The sequence below is a fragment of the Arvicanthis niloticus genome, chromosome 9 (assembly GCF_011762505.2).
Source record: "Arvicanthis niloticus isolate mArvNil1 chromosome 9, mArvNil1.pat.X, whole genome shotgun sequence".
NCBI lineage: Eukaryota > Metazoa > Chordata > Mammalia > Rodentia > Muridae > Arvicanthis > Arvicanthis niloticus.
The window spans coordinates 76,849,996-76,872,428 of NC_047666.1; the positions used below are offsets into that span (position 1 = coordinate 76,849,996).

The following is a 22,433-nucleotide window of genomic DNA, read 5'->3' on the forward strand; positions in this document are numbered from 1 at the left end:
GATATTTGCTTATGGAACAAATATGCAAATATATATATATATATATATATATATATATATATATATATATTGGGTTCCTCTGAAAATCATCTACAAATGATACCTGCCAGGGCCCTGACACTTACTGAGAAACTCTGAAAGATTTCTACGTGACAGAAGCAGAATGGCATTGTGTGGAGGGATTGAAACAAAATCTGTCAATCCACAAGGCTGCATTTGCCCAGTCACCGGTGGCCCTGTTAAAATATCCAGGAGAGTAGCTGGGTTTGCATCTGCACCAACACCTCTGACACTCACTTCCATTTCATGAAACCAAAGGGAAGAGTTCCTTTTCCTTCTGTTAGCCAAATTACCACTATTCAGTGGGCTGTTAGCTAGCAAAGGGTTATGAATTGTGCTTAGTGTCTCAGTTAGGGTTTTATTGCTGTGAGCAGACACCATGACCAAGGCAACTCTTATAAGGACAACATTTAATTGGAGCTGGCTTACAGGTTCAGAGGTTCAATCCATTATCATCAGGGCAGTAACATGGCAGCATCTAAGGCAGGCATGGTGCAGGAGGAGCTGAGAGTTTTACATCTTCATCTGAAGGCTGTTAGAAGACTGACTTCCAGGCAGCTAAGATGAGGGTCTTAAAGTCCACACCCACAGTGACACACCTACTCCAACAAGGCCACATCCACTCCAACAAGGCCACACCTTCTAATACTGCCACACCCTGGGCCGAGCATTAACAGCTTCAGCTTTTTTTGTTTATTCCAATCATAGTTTAGAAAAGACAGGATGTGGTTCATAAAGCAAATTTTATAGTACATTGAATTCCCATCCCCAAGTCTTGATGGTCTCCTTTGGCAAATCTCTATTTTCAGTAAACTGCTCCTGTAAGGGAGAAATGTTATTTAACCTTGGAGGTTTGCACAGGCAAGACAGTTTGGAGGGAGGGAAATATGGATCAAGTGGCTGCAAATTCCAGAGTATTCTACACAAGGGTGTTTAATGAACAGAGTAATATGAATGAGATTTTAAAGCCACTTCTTAAACTTCTATTTTATGTGTACGAAGGTTTACTTGAATGTGTGGGTGCATGCACCACGTGCGTGTGGTACCCAGAGAGAGCATCAGATTCCCTGGAACTGTGGTTAGAGTAATTAAAGATGGTTGTGAACCACCATGTGGGTGCTAGAAACATTCTCTGGGTCCTCTTCAAAAGCAAGGAGCCATCACTCCAGCCCCTAAAATCTGCTCTTCCTCCCCTGCCCCACCCTGGGATCACAGTCTTCTGACATAGCCCATGAGATGAGAGATAATATGACTCTAATTCAGAATCCATCCTCTTCTCTCCCCACATTAATGTCTTCCTAAACACTGTAAAATTCTAAAGGTGAAATGACCTGAACACTGTGGTCAAAGAACCCCTCAGTTTATAAGAAATATTTTATTCACAGTATTAAGCAGTGGATTATTGTTTCGCTGAATGTTTATTTATCAGTGAACCAAAGGTTAAGTCTTTGTCTGTAAATTAAATGGATTTGTAATTAGAGCCTTTGTTTAGTTTGCTTTAAGGATCATTCCTGTTTATATGTGGGCTACGTTTCCATCCTTGACTGGAATTGCTTCTAAAACCCAAACGGTGCTAATGTACATTCAGACCAATGCATTTTAATACCTAGAATTAAGATTAATGATTAGCAATGCAAACTTTTATAAAGAGAGCTAAACGCAGCTTTTGTAGTGGCTGCCAGTTATTTGCTCCTGAAAATTTGACCTCCGGAAGCCCGATGACCGCGCACAGTGCAGTAGTTCTCCCAGCGACATTCACTGTGGGTGTGGGCTAAAATCCTGACTCCTCAGTCAGTCTCCCGGTTAGAGCCTGGGAAAAAAGGGGGGAATAATTACAACCCACACAACCTCTCCTCCTCCGTTTCTGTATTGAGCCTCTGCAGAAAACCATCTACAAAGGTTAGGGGACACTTTCGGCCGAGCTCAGGATATTTCGATTATTTGGGTGCTCGTGGGTCAGGCCTGTGCTGAAAAAATGGCTGATTCAAACTTTTTCATATCACAAGTGCCGTGAGCCAGACCACGGGGAGAGTGGGAAACTGCACAGAGTGGCCATTTCAAGGGTCATTTTGAGGCAGAGGAAAGGAGCACAGCACAGAAATGTGTTGGTACTTAAGCTCTTCTCTGAGATAAGTGCTGATAGGTGGAAGGAATAAAGTTGCCCGAAGGTGCCCGGATGAGAGGATTTGGAGGAACCTGGACACCCTTTGAGGCCCGCCTAGCAGAGGTGCACCTGTGGGTCACGTGTTCGGGACTTTGCTTTTGTTTTTTGAAAATTACAAGGCAAGCCTGACTTTCTGGTGGATATCATTAAAAACAAACACCTCTCTTTATCTTCTCTCTCCTACTCAGTAGTCTCGGAATAAATGTTGAGGGACATCAGAGACTCACAACCTAGGGAACTGCTGTATTGTTACAGAGGCTCAGGACTGCCTACCTTACCTGGCTTTGCTTCTGCTATCTGGACTGTGGCATGAAGGGGTTAAAACGTACTCCCTAAAATACAGATCACCACCCCCACCAACCTTGCCTGAGAGAATACCCCTGTGCATAGGTGCATCCTGGTAAACTCTGCACTCCAGAGGCGGACCAGAGTCTGAGTCCTAGGCCAGCCTGGGCTACATAGTAAGACCCAGTTGTGAAAGAAATAAAAATAATAAGTACCACATGGAAATACTTTATACATTTCAGACATATCTTATTTAAAACAGCACCGGCAAGGCAGCTCAGTGGGTAAAGATGTTTGGCATGCAACCTGACAACCTGAGTTGACCCCCAGATTCCACAGGACAAGAGGACCCATCTTGAAAGTTGTCCTCCGACTCACACGTGAGCCCATAATCGTGTATACAGCTAATATATACACCGTAATAATATGCACACAGTTGCTAGAGTGTCTAAGAGCATGCATGAAATCCTGGGTTTAATCACCAGCACTGCATAAAACATGTGTGGAGGGACTGTCCTCTAATCTCTCAGCATTTGGAGATAGAGACAAGAGACACAGAGTTCAAAGCCTTCTTTGGCTATGTAGTGAATTCAACGCCAGTCTGGGTTTCATGAGACTTTGTCTTAAAAAAAAAAAAATTCAGTGCCATGGAGGTTAAAGTGAGAAACTGAGAAACATCTGGAATAGTTCTCCCATCAAAGAGCAGAGAATCTTAGAAAAACAAGATTAAATTAAAGTCCATTCTGGAATTGACACATAGGAAACACAAAGCACGAAAAGCTGAATTGATGTAGGCATGAATTTTATCTCTGTGTGGTAGGGGTGCGGCTTCTGTGATCCACAGCGTCCGCATGGCTAAATTGTCAGCTTGTGGCGTTATAACGGTGTTTAATACAGTGGATCTCAGCTGCAGAGAAGAAAGAACACATAGGCAGAGATGCAAAAGGAAGAGGAAGAGGATTCCTTCAGAAACTTAATCACAGTGGACCCCCACCTAGATAATTACGGGGGAAATGAGAAAACTCTTCTGCAATTTTGTCTTTTTCCGATAAATTAGCAGGGTAATTGCCCTGACTCCCCTCTTCCCCCAGTGGGTGGAGGCACAGCTGGGCTAGGTGTGGGAGCCAAGCCAACCCTGATCTGGATGAAGGGTGAATCACAGCAGGGCAAAACCTCTACCTCTCCCCTCTTGCAATCTGTCTTCATAGAAGAACTCTGCTTTGGGGTTGGAATATAATTAAAGCTTATCAAATTAGCCCGCCCATTGCCTTACACACAACTGCACTCTGTATTGCGTTTCTTACTGATTTACCCAGGTGCCTTCAAATGTTTCTCTGATACTATTTTAGGGTACGTCTTTGAGAGATTGGGGTCCTTCACAATCCCAGCTTTATTTCTGGTTGACCTTAGCCCTTCCCAACCTCTGTGTGACTCGTCCATAGTCTAAGAGTTTACTGTCTTCATTCACTCAATTGTTCAACCAGGCTATGTGTTTCTTGAATAAGTTGATTCATAAATTTGTGTTGAATGAGAGAGAGGGTGAGTGAATGTCTCCCCTTAACCATGGCAGTCACAAGAGTTGGTGACAGACAGACAACAGGAGTTGGTGACAGACAGAAAACACTTAGAAAACAAGAAGCATCTTAAAAACCTATACCTTGTTATAAAATGTTAGTCCTACAGAGCTGAAGAAGGTCGCTGTGTTTTGAGTATAGTCTCCTCCAAAACTCAGATGCTCTCAACATGGGGGGAGGGTAGGAGACAACTGAGCAGTGTGGGCTCCTTTCTTAGAGTCAGACTGGATGTCTATAAAAGGCTTGGCAGGAAATCATCTCTTCTCTGCCTTCCATCTGTCACTATCTGATGACACAGCATTCTCACTTCAGAAGAAGCAGACTGAACTAATGGATATCTTTGATCTTGGCCTTCTGTCCTGTAGAAAGGTGAGAAATCAATATATGTTCTATATAAATCACATAGTCTCACACACTTTGTTATAGCAACACAAACAAACTAGAATTGAAGGAGTTGAACAAACATGGCTGTGGGGCTCCTTCTGACCCGTGCTTTGAGACTGGACTCCATACAGTTCACTTAAACAGGAAGAAAATGAGACACTCGTTTACTGGACCTAAATGAGTTTGTACTTATGCATGGATGCATAATTTTCTAAGCAACTGTGATTGTCATTGTTTTTTCTAAACTATCTCCAGAATATGTACATATTTCAAAAATGTTAAATGTTCAACATTACACAGTAATCATTCCGAAGTTGCAAACTCAAGAATCTCTGTTGCTTATGACAGATATGTGCTCATAATATGTGGATTGACCCACTGCGGCACAATTGTTCTAGGACTTAGGACCATCAGTCTCCTCACCATCCTTTTCAAACACACTTCTCCCACTTTAGGGCCGGAGAAATAGCTCAGTGGTTAGGATCACTCGCTGCTCACACTGAGGACCCAGACTCAGTTCTCAGACCCTCAGGGTGCCTCATAAGCATCTGTAACTTCAGCTTCAGGGGATGTGGTGGCCTCGTCTGGCCTCTGCGACTACTGCACTGTGTGGTGCACATACATGAATGCAGAGCCACATCCACACATAAAATAAAAGTCATCCTCCAGAACAGGTTGTTGTTGCTGCTGCCCATCGGTGCTAAGGTTCCTGGCAGGAGATAGGTTTTCTCTTATTATCAGTATGCAGGATATCTGCTAGCTTAACACCAACTTTCCATCTGGAGTGGATTTTGCTGCACTTAGAACTCATGAAAATTTCAAGGGACTAGTCACGGTGGCCCTAATTCTAGCTAGAACATATGTTATAGCCTGTGGTCAACGATTTATCCATAACACTTCTTTTTTTTTTTTTTTTTTTTTTTAATCCGTGAGTATTTTAAACAAAATCAATCTCCTTCAAGTAAGAGAATCAACAAGTTTGCACATAAATATAATGATTAAAACTGAAGCTCAAATCAGGGGTGGTAGCACACATCTTTGATCCCAGTACTCAGGAATGTGGGGCAAGTAGATCTTTACAAGTTCAAGGACAGCCTGATCTACATAGCATGCGCCAGGCAAGCCAGGGCTATATGGAATGCTGTCTCAAAACAAACCAACTAAAATTCTGCAAGCTGAGCAAATATGTAGATTTGTTGTACAACCCATCAAAATAAAAGCATAAAAAGCCAATGAAATGTATAACTATTTGAATTTATCACTGTTTACATGTAGCTAAAAACATCGACTCCCGAGTGCATTTTGCAGCCATTGTCAAATTGTTTTCTTAAAAAAAAAAAAAAAAAAAAAAAAAAAAGGGCTTTGTCAAATGCATTTTTAAAATTGGCAGTATCAAAGTATGAACAGTAGTCATCCTAGACTCTGGGATCATTGTAATTTGTAATCTTCCATTTAATACATTTTACTTTTTATTTTTTATTTTTTATAAAGAAAATATATGCCATTGAAAATGCATTTTAAATCTAAGAAACCAAATATCTGTCTTTTTATTTTAAAAGACTAAATAAATTTCTTATCTTCAGCATCTCCAAATCTAAACTATTAGGTATTTTAAGAAAATTCAGTTTCTCTGGCCACAGTCAGCAAGCTGACATTTTATTTAATATAAGCAAGTAATTCAATAGAACATACTGGTACAAATTGGAAATAATGAAGTACATATTGAAGCACATAATAAAAATACTAATTCACCAATAATTATCACTCAATACTGCTTATTAATTCTGTAATTAATACTTAACTCAGTAATATGAATAGTATCATAAAAAATCTAAATATCTTACAGACATAAAGATTTGCTTTGTTTAGACTTTCGATTTTAGTTTTCTGCTTATTTGAAATATGGTCTCAGGTGGGAAAGCTGACCTTCAATGCCACATATAACCAAGAATTTACAGCCCAATCCTCCCGTTCCTGACTACATTTCTGGTTTTAGGGCTGAAAATACAAGCCATTCCTCCATTTTTAACAAGTTTCAGAAGTGTCAGAAGTGTTCTCAATGTTAAAATCACTCTAAAAATATATGTAATTATTGCTATTATTTTAGTAACCAGTATGATTGTACATAAGTGCCATGAAAGCTTGGGAAACTGACAATCTATAAAATTTAGAATCCATTTGCCATAATGCTGAAAGACTTAAATTTGCAAGGATTTTATTTTAATGTTTTGAGAAAGAACCATGCTGTTGAGAAAGCAAGTAAACTAGAGTGTCCAAATGAAATAGTACAATCAGTCTTGAAAGGATGCGGAAGAACAGGAATTAGTCACATGGCCTCTAGTGCTGTATCTGCTTTCTGTCCATCTGAAGCCTGTTAATGTAACAGAACACGAGGGACAGACTCAGCTATGGCTGTAAACATGCGTCTAGAGAGATAGATAGATCAATAGATTGATAAATCCATAGATAGATAGATAGATAGATAGATAGATAGATAGATAGATAGGTGGGTGGGTGGATGGATGGATGGATGGATGGATGGATGGATGGATGGATGGATGGATGTAGATGGCTGGATAATAGACACATAATAAGGGATCAATGGATGGATGGATGGATGGATGGATGGCACATTTCCATTATTTTAATGTTTCCAGAGATATGAGAGATGTGAGAGGAAGAGGGATGAGAAGGCCTGACAAACAGGATCAGGGAAAGGAAATGCAACAGACAAGGAAAGGGTTGGCAAGTTAGCTCAGACAGACAAGAATCTTGGTGGATAAGTCTGGTGGGCTGAGTCCCATCTCCAGAATCCACACACACATGAAAGGAAGAGCCAATTCCGTCAGCTGTCTCCATGGGTGTTGTAGCACATGTGTACACACAGAGAAGAGATGGGGGAGGTGGATAGATGATAGATAGATAGATAGATAGATAGATAGATAGATAGATAGATAGATAGATAGATAATAGATGCATGATAAATAAAAAATAGATATAGACAGAATAATAATATTAATAAATAAAAAGATCTTAAAGAGAAATGAGATAAGCACATGTCCACTCTACTAATTACAAGCAGATCAATGGCCCTGATTTTTTCCAGAAAAGGCTCCTTGGTGCCTCTAAAAAAAACTAACATGGACTGAGATTACCAAATATCTACCATAGTGTGGGGTGGACACAGACCGATGGCTTCGAACTGGGGCTGATTAAGGTCTTCATATGCAGACTAGCCTCCAATATTTGCTTCATTTTTAACTCGCCTGCTCTGGGATTCTATTTCGGTCCTTGAGGCTCCTTACACCTTCTTGGGCTCTAGTTCAGGGTCGTGTGCTCATTAAGTAGGCCAGCTCCTCTGGCTTCATCTTGGCACTGGGAATTTAATCTGATCACCATCCTATTCTATCAAACTTAGATGATTGTAATTTGAAACTCTATGAATAGATAATGTGGTACATAGATGCTGTATTTATTTCAACTATTTGTGGGAAGCTTGGTGTTTGGGTCTTATGCAAATTTGCTGAATTAAAACTGTAATTTATGAGAGGAAGCTTGAATCTAATCTTTCCCATTTGGGAGCCAGAGAAAAATGACGGGAAATCATCAAAATGAATATGGATTTGTTTTGTGCAACGGAAACTGTCATGTGGAAATGGTCTATAGGGTGTTCAATTCAGCTTCCTGCTGGCGTGGGATTGCTTTCTATCATAAAACTCCAGAGGTCAAGTCCAGACCATTTTAAAGTATGACTCAACTGCTGACAGCCATTAAGGAGAGTATGTGTGATTCTCAGGCAACGACTCTGGTATAAGCCAGTAACCCTCCACAGTAAACTATACAGTCTATGCCCACCTAAACATATTTTCTGTGTGTAATTGGCTTTCAGACACTAAAAAATGGAATACATAAATGTAAATAAATATATTCTCAAATGTATAACTGACTTACTAAATAATCCCTGGGGAAATACATTTTTTTAAAAGTTCTATTCTTGTAGTTTTGCCCTGGTTCAAAAATTCAGGTAACCTCATTCCTTAGACGTTTACTGCCACATCAAAGCAAGCAGCAAACAACTCAAACTGCCTTAAGCAATTGCCTTTGACCTTTAATATGGCTTGGGTAAAGATAATCCTAGTAATAATACAAAGTCCAATTATGTCAGCTCCTTGCAGAAGCAGAATGAATAAATGAATGAATGAACAGACCCCAATCCAAGATTGAACTCAAATCTTATCATGTCACTGTTTTGGTCTAAAATGTCCATCTGTCAAGGTATCACCAAAGCGTTTAAGATAATAACCAAATCTTCAGCATGGTCCATGAAGTCATTAGAATAGTCACTAGAAAAAGGAAAGATAATGGACTTAGAACAGATTTATGAAGAGTATCGGAGAACAGGAGACAAAGCTCAGTGACATGTTGTCTGCCTAACATGTATAAGGGCATAAGTTCAGTCCCCAGAATTGAAAAAAATTAATTTTAAAAAGCATTAATTAAAAAAGTACCTCAGATGGACAGTGGTGACACATGCTTTTAATGCTAGCACTTGGGAAGCAGAGGCAGGCAAATGTCTTAGTTTAAAGCCAGCAAGGTCTACAGAGTTCCGGGACAGCCAGGGCTACATATAGAAACCTTATCTTGAAAACCCCAAGAAGAAGAGAGAGAGAAAAGAGGAGAGAGAGAGAAAAGAGGAGAGAGAGAGAGAGAGAGAGAGAGAGAGAGAGAGAGAGAGAGAGAGAGCACTCATCCTTCTCATGATTGGAATTGGTGATTTTTCTTGCTGCTGTAACCAACAACCTAACAAGCAGCTTAGGAGAAGACCTTACTATGGCTTACAGTTTAAGGAGTGTGCTGACTAGATTTTGTCACCTAGACACAAGCTACAGTCATCTGAGAAGAGAGTTACGTGGGAAAAATTCAAGCTGAGCAAGCCATGGAGAGCAAGCCTGTAAGCAGCATTCCAACATTCCTCTACCTCATCTCCTGCCTTGAGGTCCTACCTTGACTTCCCTCAGCGAAAGACTGATACCTGTAAGATGAAACAAACCATGTTCTCCCAAGTTGCTTTGGGTCATGGTGCTTTATCACAGCCATAGAAAACGAACTGGAACAAGAGGCTACCGTCACTCACAATGGGGAAGTCAATCAGTCACATAGCATCAGTAATCAAGAGGCAGAAAGACAGACACTGGAATGCAGTTGGTTATCTCCTTTTTCTTCTTTATTCAGTCTGCAACCCTAGTCCAGAGACAAACATTCAAATTGTCTGTTCCTTCCATAGTTAATCCTCTCTGGAAACACTTTTTTATAGGCATATCCAGAGGTTCTAAATCCCATCAAAAAGACAATCAAGATGAACTGCCATGCCATTTATTTTGTTTCATTAGAGAAAAGAGGATAGAAACAAAACAAAGCAAAAAAAAAAAAAAAAAAAAAAATCCAAACACCTACAAGAAGACCCAGCAGCTTTACAGTGTCCAACCCAAGGGTAAGTGACACAGGACTTGACACATGAAAGCCACCAACCCAAAGCTGTCTGAGCCCTAGGAAGCCAGAATCTGTCATCTACAGATGGAAGACATGAGAGATGAGCAAGTGGTTGACTCAAACGAGAAGGCCCAGGTTGGAGCTTGGAATCCATTTGTCAGCTACCATTTTCTCTCTAGAAGAAGATTAAGCTATATCTGCCTTCCCCACGCCCGCACCCCCACCTTCAGTTCAGGAGATTGAACATAAGGCCCCATGGGAGTAAGGCGATCATCCTCAATCTTCACACAGCCTGTCATGACTTATCTTGGTTGCCAATTTGACAGAATAGGGAAAAGGGAATCTCAAATAAAGAACTGCCTCCATCAGATTAACTTTTGGGTATATCCGTGGAGTATTTTCTGAATTGCTAATTTGTATATGTTAGCCTAGCCCAGTGAGGTAGGCCTGGATCGTATAGAAAACAAGCTGGAGGATCCAGACCAGTACACAGCACTCCTCTTGGTCTCTGCCTCAGTTCTTGCCTCCAGGTTTCTGCCTTGACCTCCTCCTTTGGCTTCCTTCAGTGATGAACTGTAACCTGTAAGCTAAAATAAACCCTCTTCTTCTCCCAAGATGCTTTGGGCTAGTGTTTCATCACAGCAATAAAATCCAATCTGAAGCTCTGGATTTTGTTTTGGTTTTTTAAGATTTTATTTTTAATTTGTGGATCTCTCTCTCTCTCTCTCTCTCTCTCTCTCTCTCTCTCTCTCTCTCTGTGTGTGTGTGTGTGGGGTGTGTGTGTGTGTGTGTGTGTGTGTGTGTGTGTGTGTACAGATGTCCATCAAGGCCAGAGGCATTAGATCCTCTGGAGCTGGGCTTTCAGGAGGTTGTAAGTCTCTCTGAGTGGGTGCTAAGGAGGGAACTCAGATTCTCTGACACAGCAATATGCATTCTTACCCACTGAACCATGTCTCCAGTTCTCATTATGTCTTTTTAGTAGAGATTTTACTTTGCCAGTGGACCAGATATCTCTCAAGTGAACTAAATGTTGAATGTTTCTCCTAAAGCACCTGGGCTCGGGGTAAGGTTCCTATAATCCCACCACTTTCAGATTCCCCTCTGACTGAAATAATATGAGGTAGGACAACTCGTGACTTTTTGGAGATTCATAAAAGGGAATAAATTGTTACAAAAAAAAAAGAAAGAAAACAGAATTTAGAAACAAAAGGAATCCCCACGTTTTAGCTGTCCCTCTGTAAACCTTTCATTAGAAGTCTTGAGTACCTTTGTCACTAATTAATCAGTAATGGTGTATTAGGCAAACCTATAATTCTGAGAGAACCAACAGATCCAGGTTTCAAAAGCTGTTTATGAGCCACACCTTCTTGGCGAGAGCCTTCGTTTCAATATTTTGCTCAATAGATGCTGACATAGTGTATTGGGCCAATGATGAAATAGAACATAGCATGTTAAATAATTATAGTCAAGTCCTCATGATCAAGTACCAAGCCTTCCTTTTCCCACATCCTCCACCCAGAAATAAGCATCTCCTCCGTCCACTATTATCTGAGCCATTTGCTAACTCCCAACTCTTTTGCTCATAATTTTTTTTTGTCCTCCTTGGCTTTTAATTGCTTAGAGGACAGAAACCAAAACTAAGCAATCCCCGTATCCCTTACAGGCCCTTGTTCTGCACCTGCATATTTAAAGACACACAATCAATGCCTGCCCAATGAGCTGAAATTTTACTACAGTCTTTCAGTCATTATTAGTGTGATCCTCGCATGGCTGGGCTCATAAAGGCTTCTCCAGCCTGTTCAGCTGGCCTTAGTCCAACAGGAAAAACCAGTTTTCCAAGACAAGTAAATAAAAGGAGTCAAAGCCAGTGGGCAGACAATAAAACCCGAACCATAAAAGCCAGTTCAATGGAAGAATGATTTTCTTAGTGCCTTCCGTGAGTGCTGGTCAAACATATAGATGTTAGGTTAGAATACCATTTCATTAGTAGTGCCTGTTAAACCTCGTCAGGATTAGCCTCTGTTCTTTCAAAGACCTTCTTGAGTTCGTCCAACTTCAGGACATTTTGGACTGCCTTCTGTTGAGACTCCCTCCTTTTTCTCACCTAACCTCTCCCCAAGGTCTACTAGAAGGGTGAATCAATTCTGCTTAGAAAGAAAGGTTTTTGGGTAATTAGGTGCACCATTCAATTTATTTATAGATGTTCCTTAAATATGTGAAATGATTTCAGTCAAGTCACAGCTCATGTTTGTGCTGAGACAGATGGGCACATTCAGCTCTTGTGTTGGCAGAGCTGGCTCTAATTGAAGTATTGCATACTTTCTTAGTCTCAGCGATTTGAAAAGATGTAAATGTTTCATGCTTAAATGCTAATAATAATAGCCTTTACTGTAACCTCCTATGCGCTGATGTTATGGTTTCAATCTTAAATGCCACCCACGGGTCCCTGTACTAAGAGCTTGGTCTCCTATGGGGACAAATTGAAGGTGGAACCTTTAGAACGTAGGACCTAGTGAAAGGCAGCTGATCATCAGGGTTATACCCTTAAAGAGAATATTCAAAATACAGATCCTCATCCTACCCTTCCCTCCTCCACCTCCTCCCTGCTCCTCCCCGGCCAACTTTAAGCAAACAACTTTCCTCCACCCCCACCACAATGTTCTGCCTTGCCACTGACCCAAAAGCAATGAAGCCAACCTATTATGGACTCAAACCTCTGAATCTACAGGCCAAAATAAATCTTTCCTATTCATAAAGTGTTTGTCTGAGGCATTTTGTCACAGTGGTGTAAAGCTGACTACCAGAACCAGCATATCACAAATACTTACTCTGAGCTGATTGGGTGTAACACTCCCCAGCAAGAGTATTGTTTGTCTTCATGTATCAGATGACAAAACTGAAACCCAGAGAGTTTAACTAACATGCCTAGAGCCCCAGAGTCAAGTAACTGAGCTGAGCCTTAGCTACAAGACAAATTCTATACCTCCTGCTCTAAAATACTGTATTCTCTCCCAAGTTAACAGAATGTCCCAACAAACAGTTGGAATCCCAGACAGTAGCAGTATTTGGGAAAAGTTGGCCAACTTACTATTTATAATCTTCACTGATAGGACTTTTAAACAAGAAAGAAAGCAAGTGGTCAACTCAGCCACATTTTATAACTGGGAAATTTGTGAAAGATGGATTTGATCAGGCAGTTTCTGAGGTGGAGACCCTGCCAAAACTTCGAAGCCAGGGTCACCTTGTCAAGGCTGGGTGGATGGTTACATGAGGAAGAGTCTGCTACCCACAGGCATCTCACCAACAAATACCACATGTACACAAACAGCAACTGGCCTGTCACCGAATTCAAAGGTTTTGTTCTGCTCTCTGCCTTTGTGCTGACTTGATTCAAGGCCACACAGACGAAAGATAAAATAGAAGACAGACAATTAAGTGCTCCATAAACATCCAGCTGTTCAACGATTTAGCAACGATTTAGAAACGTAGACACTGGGCCCTATTTTCAGATACCCTAAAATCAAATTTATACCCTGAGATATACAGAAGTATTTCTGTTGTATTTTCTTAAATAAATAAATAAAATTAAAAATTAAAAATAAATTGAACCCAGGAGTATGTTTGGTAGAGTGAGGTATGGTGAGGGGGCAGGGGGATGCCTCTGCAGGCCCATGCTTAGACATCCTTTCCCTCTGAGGGACCAGCCACAAGAGTATAGTATAAGAATAGAGTTTATTCATGGCATGGGGAGGGGAGTTGGGAAGGGAGTAGAGATACAGAGGGAGAGAGAGAGAGAGAAAGAGAGAGAGAGAGAGAGAGAGAGAGAGAGAGAGAGCGACAGTAAAGGAATAGAGGCCAGCCATGAACACCTGGAGAGAGAGGGGGAGGGAAATGAGGGGGAAAGTGGCAGAGAGAGAAGAGAGTGAAAGAAAGTGAGGAGGGGGCAAGCAGCCTGCTTTACACTGAGTCAGGCACGCCTGGCTCTTCCCAAGTAACTGTGGGGCAGAGCCTAGAAGAAATGCCAATGATTTTAGTAAACCAGACTGAAAAGAGAAACCAAGTACAATTTAACAGATAAAATTATAAGGTCGTGGATTTAGATCAAGAATGGTAGACATGAAACAGCGGCAGAGAGATGAGCGAACCTTCTGCATTAAGGAGCGCCACACAGGAGGAGGGTGACAGCTATGAGCCTAGGCTTTGTCAACACTTGTAAGCAACACTAAATACCAATATACGAGAGGTGACGAAAGCAAAGAAGGGGTTCAGTGTTGGTGTTCATTTAAGTTTACACGCACAGGCACACGCATGCACACACAGCATTTGTAAGGCTCTTCAGGGTGCCAAGAACTACTTTTTGATTCAGTCTAACACTCACCGGCATGGACTCTAACACTCTCAAACTGTAAACCAAAATAAACTCTTACCTCTATGAACTGCCTTGGTCATGGTGTTTTATCACAGCAACAGATAAGTAGCTACAATACTAAGGAAAAGATAAAGTGAACGTTACATGAGAGGTGGTGGCACAACCCTGGCATCCTAGTTCTAGGCAGACAGGACTGCCAAGAGTTGGAGGCCAGCTCAAGTTGAGCCCCATGCCATGAGAGAGAGCCCACCCTTGGCTCTACTGATGATACTCAGCTGCACTTGGAGACAGGCACCTAGTATAAGTGCCATCTGAGAGACTCCACACAGGGGTTTGTGGAAACAGATGCAGAGACTCACAGCCAAACATTAGGCTGATCTTGAAAAATCCTATGAAGAGGCAGAGGAAGGACTAAAGGAGCCCAAGAGGTCCAGGACACCACAAGAAAGCATAAAGAATCAACTAACCTGGGCACAGAGGGGCTCACAAAGACTGAACCGCCAAACAGAGCATGCATGGGGCTGGCATAGATGTTCTGCACGTATGTAATAACCATGACGCAGCTTGGTCTTCATGTGGCTCTCCTAACAGTAGGAACAGGGACTGTCTCTGACTCTGTTTATTGTGTTTTATAAAAATAAAGAGAAAAGGAATATGTTTAGTGGATATGCAGTATCCATATACTATACCAACACGATGCTATAGTATAGAATAGGGCATTGAGAAGGGAGTTGAGAGAAAGGGAGAGAGAGAGAAGTAGAAGCTGGCCTTGAGCACCTAGAGAGGGGGGGGAGGGGAATGGGGAAAGAGAGGGTAAGGAGCAAGAGCAAGAGAGTGAGAACGGGTCAAACAGCCCCTTTTATAGTGAGTCTCCCATACCTGGCTGTTGCCAGGTAACTGTGGGGCGGAGCCTAGACTAAATGCCAACACTGTTGGCTTCCTTTGGATCCCTTTTCACTAACTGGGCTGCCTCTCAGAGCCACAGTAGGAGATGTGCCTAGTTCTACTACAACTTGATATGACAAGGTGGGTTGATATCCATGGGGGGCCTCTCCTTTTCTGAGAAGAAAGAAGGCTGAGAGGATGGGGGAGGGGCTAAGAGAGAGGGACTAGGAAGAGAGGAGGGACAGGAATATGCAATTGAGATTTAAAGTAAATAAACTATTAAAAAAAAAGAAGAATTGGAAGCCAGTCCAGGCTATGCAGCAAGACCCTCTCTATAAAAGCAATTACATCCTGTGTAGGACAGACCCCATTTCTAAAACCCTATTTCCCTCTCTGCCTATCTCCATTTCCCAGTGTTGTGACAGTCAGAACTAATAGATAACGAACATAAAGAACATAGGTTTCAATAATTCCTTGAGATTTTTAAAGCCGAATATTTGATGGTTCATTATTTTTGTCTTCGTACAATTTGTTAAAATAAGAACAGGCAGAAAGGCTCTCCACAGATGCGCTCTGTTCATTTGGGACTAAGGAAGAGTACTCATTCTGGACCGCGTGTGTTGAAGAATGACAGACAAGGAGCTTGTTAAGGCACCTTCGGTGTGTTAATCCCAAAGATAGGAGAAGAAAGACCACTGGCCCAATTCATCATCATATTCTGCAGAATATAAACATAACAAGTTCATCCCTCCTTACACAAAGACGGTCGCAAGGTGGGCAAAACACAGTAGTCACCCATGGTCCTGTATCCTTTGAAACAAAAGCAAGGTTGCGAGATAGTTATAAACAACTTTTTGAAACAGAGATGCCATTCCTGGAACAGGCAATACAGAATCATTTGCAGTTAAGGTTGCAGGTGGGGCATAGCCCAATTCTCGAGAAAGAGAGGTTTAATCACAAACAGGAATGAGCCTAGTTTGTCTTTACTATACGATGGCTTTTAAGTCTAAGATGGAGACAGGATACTTCTTCACAAGCAGACCTGAAGGCCGCTTGGGTGTGGCTGTCTCTGGCAAGAGCAGAACATAACTCAGTGTTAACACTGATGGAGAGACGTTTTCATAGAACCAGCTTTTCTAAATTTTTCTGTGCTGTTGGAGCTTTTTTTTTTTTTTGAACTCCCCCACTCCTCCCTCTACCGTGTGCACATGGACTCTCACAGACTCTGCAAAGGTTCTTATTGTCACATATATGAAGGCCTTCCACTCAATTCTCTCTCTCTCTCTCTCTCTCTCTCTCTCTCTCTCTCTCTCTCCATTTTATTAAAATTTGTTGTAAATGATACTATTTCTTTGCAGGAGTGGTTGGCCTATGGTCCTACTCTGTCCACCAAGGCTAGCCTTGAACTCACAGTCATTCACCTGTTATGTGTTTATAAAAAGATAAAGACATGTGGAATACGTTCTATGAGTGAGTGTGTGGTGAGGTATGGGAGAAGGGGATGTCTCCGAGGGCCCATGCCAAGGCATCTCTTCCCCCTGAGGGACCAGCCACACTAAGGTATAATATAGAATAGAGTTTATTCAGGGCATGGGAAGGGAAGTTAAGAGGGTAGTAGAGACAGAGAGAGAGAGAGAGAGAGAGAGAGAGAGAGAGAGAGAGAAACAGAGAGACAGAGAGAGAGAGAGAGAGGAAGGGAAGGGAAGGGAAGGGAAGGGAAGGGAAGGGAAGGGAAGGGAAGGGAAGGGAAGGGAAGGGAAGGGAAGGGTAACTGTGGGGAGGAGCATACCTGGCTGTTGTCACTTAGACAGAATGCTAACCCTGCCTCAAACTTCCAAGTAGAAGAAATAAAGGCCTGCCTGAGCCACAGCGCCCAGCTAAGTGAGTATATTTTAATTCTGATACATGAAGGGTTTTTTTTTTTTTTTTTATTTCTTTTAAATTTATTTTGAGTCATGTGTATGAGTGGTCACCACTGTAAGATGTCAGAGAACAACTTGCAGGAACTGGTCCTCTCTGTTCACCATGCGGGTCTGGGAGATTCAATGTATGTCATCAGATTTGGAGGCAAGGGCCTTTAACTGTAGAGTGAAAAATTATAAAGGCCATTTTATGAAATATATATAGATTTCTTTGCCCTTAGACCTGGGCAGAAAAATGCAGGTCCCAGAACACGGAACTGAAAATAAGATTTCGAGCCCCCCAGGACACTTGCTGGATGAATTACATTCCTAAAGCCTCAGGCAGTAGGCCCACCTATGGGTGGGAGAGGCCCAAGGCAAGAAGACACATTCCTGACCACAGATAAAGATGCTGCCACCTAGGTGGGGCTATAGCCAGAAGAAGTGAAGATAGTTAATCTGAAATAGTTGGTAAATGACAGGGTGGGTTTCTCTGGAATGTTTCACTATTCTTATGTTATATATCCTTGACAACCCCTCACCCCACTTCCCACTCCCCTAGTTTGTGGTTTTTCCCTTTAAAACCCTCCACGGACTGGATGTTGGGGTCGAACTCCACTCCTTCGAGAGTGTGTAGTGAGACCACTGGCTGCCAGGTTTCTTCCATAATAAAGCCTCTGCTGATTGCATCCAGGTATGGTTTCTTGTGATCTTTGGGTGGTTGTGATTTCCTGAGACTTGAGGAAGGGTCTCCTGAGTATGGGGGTCTTCATAACCACTGAGCCGTCTCAGTGGCCTTAGACTAAGGAAGTGAAACGGAATGATGCTACACAAAAATATTCCTGGAATCAGACCGTCAGAGTCCAAATACCTTACGAATAAATGATGTGGTCCAGAGGATTGTAGGATGGTTCATTTGCACAGACAGAGCCAAAGCTACCTATAAAGGATTATGAGAAGTTAACCAAAGAAACATTGTTGATCAAAAGGAGAGAAAGTGAGACTCATTAGAGAGTCTGGAAGTCTAGCAAAGCCAGGGCATTGGAGAAAAGGAGGCATGCAGAGGTTTAACTGCAACATAAGACTTAGGGATCGACGTGGAAGAGGCAGGAAGATTTAAGAGCCAGAGAAGCAGAGAGTTTACTGTGAGACTTTCTCTGAAGAATGTCAGAGGAGCTCACAGAAATGGCTGCCTATGTGTGACTTTAGCAAGGACAACTCCTACAGACATGGTAACTGGGAAAGGAGCAAACTCATGAGGCCTGAGCCCTAGACAAGGAACTACTGGCAACTAAGAGATGCCAAGAGTCGGGGACACGGACCTCCTCAGGAAAGAGCACATCAACTGGTTATCCAATGGCCAGCCCTGAAATACACATACAAGTGTGAGCAGGTCGGACTTATATATTTAGGAATACATACATACAATCATACACATACATATGTAACAACAATTAAAGAAAATAGGTCGTAAATTGGAAAGTGGACAGGGAGGATATGTGAGCGGGGCTGAGGGAAGAAAGAGAATGACCGGATAAATGTTGCAATTACATTATAATCTCAAAAACCTTTTACAAATTATAATTTCAAAATATACAAGACTAGAGATGAGAGGACCAGGGATGAAAGCTCCCCTTGGGAGACCAGCATGACAGGAGGGCCCCCTCCCAGCTGTCTGTAGGACAGTCATCAGGTAGAACCGACCAGATTTAAATTATGCTCACTGGGAAGCTAAGAGTAGTTTCCATGCAGCACTTGGAGATGTTTTTCAAATGCAGACTAACTGCCCACCCGCCACCACCCCATCTCCCCTCCCCCTCCTGCAATCTAGTGAAGCCAAACATTCGTCCTTAAATTTTGAGAAGCTCAAGATTCCCAGCCAGTTTCTGTGACTAACTACTCAAGGGCTGACACCCAGAGGAAAATGTTGATTCAGAACTAGGCTGTCCCACACAAGGGGAGAAAGGTACCATAGTTAAATTTGTTTGAAGATAGAACCGTTCTTTCAGAAGCTTTTCACAGATTCCATGAAGCAGGAACCAGCAGTTGAGGTAATGGGAAGCTCTAGAAAGGTTGTTTACTTGCCAGTAGAATGAGAAAGACCATAAGGCTCTCCAGGGGCAGTGGGCTCCTGTGTGCAGCCAGCAGGAACCGGAACCAGCTGAGCAGCAGCCTGGCAGTCAACAAAATCTGTCTGCCAGGGTCCTGTGTGTGCCCCCTTTGCTCCAGCTGTGGCCTCAGATACCATCTCAGTCTGACCTGGTTTGGACTCCAAGTTCTAGCCTTCAGATCTGCCTGTTTCCATGACAACCTATTTTCTGTTTCAGCCATACTTGCTCACTGGCTGCTGCATCTGGAGTCATCTGTGGTACCCCACCCTATGGTTCCCACTCATCACAATCCCTGAGGTCCAGAGCCACCCCACATCTGGTTTCCAGACTCCACTGCTTCCTGCCTACACACAGGCCCTTGCTTCTGCCTAAGGGTGCAAACTGCTCCCTTCCTAAACAGGGTAAACCTTCTTCTGATGTTACAGCTTTCTACAGGATGTGATGAAGAACCAGTCACCTCCTGCTGAGTCCAGTAGGGAGAAACTCACAGCCATTAGAAGCATAGGCTTTGAATTCAAATCTCAACTGCGCAGCAGTAAAGAAGTTGCTTTGTCTCTCCGAGCTCAAGCTCCCAAACAGTTATTGATGACAAACACTAAGTTATAAAGATATAAAAAGCTCAGACAGCATCGTCTCAGGATTAGCATATAGCCAAGTGTCTTCCCACTGAAAATGATGTGTATCCAAATAGTCCCATTAACAAGGTATTCTGTGTCACCTCTTAAAGTCTAACCTTCCGTTAATGCCAAGAGTCCCAAGTCTTCTGGGAAAATTTCATGCCCCTTCCTCCAATAAATCCATTAGGTTCCTGCCCCAGTCTGATTTCTGTTGTTGTCACAAAGCATCCTGACCAGGAGCAACTGTTTGAGCCATGTCTCCTTGCTAGCTGTTGCATCTGGAGTCATCCATGGTACCCCATACTATGGTTTTAACACATCAAGATCCCAAGGCCCCCGGGCTCCAGCTATCCTACCCCACATCTGGTTTCCAGTGTCTAGCCCCTCATGTCCACTTGAGGCGCCTGCTTCTACCTACGAGTGCAAACTGTCCCTTCCCAAATAGCAGCTTCTAGGTCACAATCCATCATTGCGGGGAAATCAGGACAGAAACTGAAGCAGAAATCATGGCGTGATGCTGTTTGCTGGCTGTGTCACTCACACACTGGCTCATGCTTAGCTAGCTTTCCTGTACAGCTAGGGCCAACTGCTCAGGGAACTGAATGGCCCAGCCTTCCCTCCTTCATTAATTAACAGCCATGACAATCCCCTACACATATGCTCATGGGCCAATCTACGATTCCCTTCTCAGGTGGCCTTAGGCTGCATCGAGTTGACTATTAAGCTAATTACGACAGCTCTCTGCAAACTCGGAACTGTCTCTCCGAGCAAAAGATGACAAACAGGCCTTCTGTATTTCCAAATATTTCAATTAATATAAGAAATTCTGCCTGAGAGTCCTTATTAGCTGTGATCCTATAATCTAAAGGAAACCAGCATAATTTTCATCTTGTTTTTGTGTGGGGTATGTGTGAACCCTGGGATGGAGAGAGCATTGGATTGGTAATTATTGATTTCCCCAAAAGGTAAGCAGAAAGTCACACGAAGGCTGAAAGCATCAGAATAAAAGCAGCACAAGTTCTTGCCTGATTTGGTTTAGCTCACAATTTGAGCAGTACTTTTGATAGAGTCGGGTAGGCTCGGCTTCCCTCAAAGGACATGTGGGTATATCTCACATATCACTGGGTGACGGAACCATGTAATAAGTAGATGCACCAGGATCTTTGCAAATCTGAGTGCCCCTGGGTTCTTGGCTAGTGCTAAGCCATTGCAGACAGAGCAAGCTCAAAGTAGATAGACATGAGATGTCAGTGCCCACTGGATTAAGTAGGGTTCTCTAGAGCAGAATCAATAGAATGTGTGTGTATATAAGGGGACTTAGGGGACGGCTGACACAATAAGGGATGGGGGTTAGTCACCAATGGCTGGCTGCATGTTGGCTGGCTGAGAACCTGGTAGCTGTTTGACACTCAAAGCAGGCTGATTCCACAGTTCCAGTATAGCCCCGAGTGCCTGGATGAATCCGGAAAGTTGGTGGTACTTCATGTTGGAAAGCCAAAGAAGCTCACATCTTATGTGTGCACCAAGTGGTAATAGTGCCAGCAAATGACAGCACTCGCCAGATGACACTGCCGCTGGGTACCAAGACCACCACTGGAAGGTGCCTCTGATTTTGATGGCCTTGTCTCTCAGTTACTCCTTACACTGGAACTCATGATTGGCCATCACATTGGCTTCTGACTTCTGTTAGTCAGATTCTCCACAGCTTCAGACTCCAGGAAACCATGGGTCATTTGGAGCAGCAATGTCTTGGAGTCTTCTGTTCTTACAAACAAGGATCTCAGTTGAGACTCCAATCTGAATCTAGGCCTCTGGTCTGTGTTCTCCACTCCTGTCCTGTTCAAAGCATGTCTCCAGTTGAGACCCAATGTGGTCCCTCCATCTGTGGCAAGAGTCAGTTGTAACTGGTGTGGTTCCCTGGTATCTGATCTCATCGCAGGAGAAGAGATGCAGCGTGCTGTTCTTGCAGAAAGGATATACTTAAGTTGGAAACCAGAGACTGTTCCTAATACATTTGCTTGGTTAGAGGTTCACTCACACAGGCTCCCAAAGTCCCTCTCGAGACAGGAAGGAACAAGCAGGTGTCACTTGGACTCCACATTATGAAACAGAATGCACAGAACAGTGAACCCCCCCCCCAGGGTGAGAAGAGAAAGTGAGGAGGGAGGTTGGCTTTGACGGCCAGTTTACGAGCCTGAATGGATGAAGGAGATGAAGTCATAAAAAGATGTTGTGCTCCACTGTGTCCATTAGAATGACTCACCTGCAGTTGCGGACACCATTATTTTACTGTTCTCTCTTCTGACTTCCGTATGTTTCACAAGGGAAGAAACCGCACTGTGTTGGCATTGCATTTTCCACAGCCCAGAGGCAATATCTTATGTGTAGAAGATGTTCAATAAATGTTTTAACTGATCAGCCTCTGCCTTTTCAAGTAGCTGACTTACACCTAAGAGCCCACTGCCAAGTTTACATCCTCCAGTAGATTTTAGAACTGTACATTTGAAAGTGGAGGCAAAAATAAGACCTTTTTTTTTTAACTGTAGAATAGGAGACACAATGGAATATTTTGTAAATAGTATGTGATGAAAGG

General features: G+C 42.7%; 1 long non-coding RNA gene across 1 annotated transcript; it reads right to left on the bottom strand.

The window, feature by feature from the left end:
• Window positions 1-453: 453 nt before the first annotated feature.
• On the bottom strand, window positions 454-22,433 carry LOC143443584 (uncharacterized). The gene is made up of 2 exons (XR_013112703.1): window positions 22,104-22,433; window positions 454-1,870 (listed from the first exon to the last, which is right to left on the bottom strand). It is a non-coding gene; the product is annotated as an uncharacterized LOC143443584 (long non-coding RNA).